The 2,211-nt window shown below is 55.9% G+C and overlaps 1 pseudogene; it reads left to right on the top strand.

The window, feature by feature from the left end:
- The first annotated feature begins 1,429 nt into the window (after positions 1 to 1,429).
- On the top strand, positions 1,430 to 1,535 carry LOC129705042 (U2 spliceosomal RNA; annotated as a pseudogene).
- Positions 1,536 to 2,211: the final 676 nt, after the last annotated feature.

Raw genomic sequence — 2,211 nt, 5'->3', positions numbered from 1 at the left:
ATATGGAGTACAGTGAAGGAGGATTAAGTTCCCCAGCACTCAATGCTCAAACAATCTGAGCTAGATTGGACCAGATGCAAGGACAGAGAGACAATAGATACCATGGGACTGTGGCATTTATACTTCTAGATTTTTTTAACTGATCCTGTTTGCTTCATTATTTCCAGGTATGTTTTTGTCATTTTCTTTTCTCTGAAGAAGCCAGTCTGAAGAAGGGTTTTGGCCCGTAACGTCGCCTATTTCCTTCGCTCCATAGATGCTGCTGCACCCGCTGAGTTTCTCCAGCAATTTTATTTCTGAGTCACGTGAGTGACTACGTGAAGAACCCGCTTCCAACGCATGCGTGTCATATCGCTACACGCATTGCAATGAGTCACACAGGGGGAACGACGTTCCCCAAGCGGGCGAATTTGAAAGTCGGGAACAGCAGGTAAGAGACTAAGAGACTTTCTACTTACCTTTTAAATGGAGACATGGACCGGATCCATGAAGGCTGCGGAAAGCTGGCGGGGGAGAACCGCGGAGTGCGGGCAGCCGGCAGGAGCAGCAACGGCACCAGTTTCCTGGAGAAAAACCTATGCCCGACTTCGCTCCCGCACCGGCAAAATTCACTTCTCGGCCGGGCGGGAAGCAAAGCAAAGACGTCCCGTATGCCAGTCTCAAGCGAGACTGGCTTGGAGCAGTCGCTAGCGGCCAGCGCCGAGGCTGCAGGACAGAGAGCAGGGACCAGTGCTGTAAGTACCGGGGGTACACAGGAGGGCTGGAGAAGCTCAGCGGGTGCAGCGGCACTAATGGAGCAAAGGAAGTGGGGACATTTCGGGCCGAAACCCTTCTTCAGACGGTAAGCACCGGGGTTGGTCCAAGGGGTCCCTACGAGCAGCCGGGAGCGGCCAGGGCTGAGGGAACAGCGGGTTTTACCGACTGCGGAACTGCCGCGAGGGACCAGTCCCGTGAACACCGGGGTCGGTCCGAGCGGCTCGAACCCGACACGCAGGGAACGACGTTCACCAGTGGGAGAATTGAAAGTCGGGAACAGCAGGTAAGAGACTCTGCGTTCCTTCCACTTACCTTTTAGGTGGAGACATGGACCGGGTCCATGTAGGCTGCAGAAAGCTGGCGGGGGAGAACCGCGGAGTGCGGGCAGCCGGCAGGAGCAGCAACGGCAGCGGCAGGAGCAGCAACGGCACATTGATTTTCGGAGAGGAAAACACCTGTGCCCGACTTCGCTCCCGCACCAAGGGAAAAATTCACTTCTCGGCCAGTATGCCAGTCTCGCTTTGGAAGCGAGTCTGGTTTGAAGCAGCGCTACCGGCCAGCGCCGAGGCTCACAACTGAGGACATTGAAGTGGGGTTGACCGGCTGCAATCGACCGCGAGGGACCAGTACCGTGAGTACCGGGGTCGGTCCCAGCGGGTTTTTTGTTACAGAGATCGCTTCTCGGCCTTTTGGCTAAGATCAAGTGTAGTATCTGTTCTTATCAGTTTAATATCTGATACGTCCCTTATCTAGGGACCATATAAGCGGGAGCACCCAGAACTGAGGGCATTGGAGTGGGGCTGACCGGCTGCAACGACCGCGAGGGACCAGTACCGTGAGTACCGAGGTCGGTCCCAGCGGTCTGAGATAAACGAGCAGCCAGGAGCGCTGAGAGCGTTGGAGCCGGTTTTGACCGGCTACACAGCAAAATCCCGACGAATCGGGTACAACCCCACGGACCCCATTGAATTGAGTGGCGGTGCAGGCTCGAGGGGCTGAATGGCCTGCTCCTGCACCTAATTTCTATGTTTTTTCATAAAAATCTGTTTATTAATCCTTTGGTTAAAGTATTAGATGGGTCCATGGCGCTGGAAGTACGGAGACGGCGTGGACCCGCTAGCCCACGCTGGAGGAAGCCGGTACGAGTGGCTGCAGCATGACAGCAGCCAGCACAGGTGCCTGTGAGTACCGGGACCGTATGGAGAGGTGGACCTACATACAAGACCGGTGCGGACAGCGGTAGGGCGAGGAAAACCCGCAAACCAGTGCCCGTGTGTACGGGGGACGGAAACAGCGGGGGGAAAAAGGAGCTCCTTCACAGTAGCAGTCACATGGATGTGGAGACTAGCCACAGTGGGCAGGAGGTAAGCCCCACATGGGTACCCCGTGCGGGACCCCTAGAGATCTCTAACTATAAAAAAGAGTTGGCAGGACCCTGATGGGCCAGAGCCTGGT

The sequence above is a fragment of the Leucoraja erinacea genome, chromosome 1 (genome assembly GCF_028641065.1).
Source record: "Leucoraja erinacea ecotype New England chromosome 1, Leri_hhj_1, whole genome shotgun sequence".
NCBI classification, from domain to species: Eukaryota; Metazoa; Chordata; class Chondrichthyes; order Rajiformes; family Rajidae; genus Leucoraja; species Leucoraja erinaceus.
The sequence above is the reverse complement of the archived record's forward strand: the minus strand, read 5'-3'. Positions and strand labels throughout refer to the sequence as shown.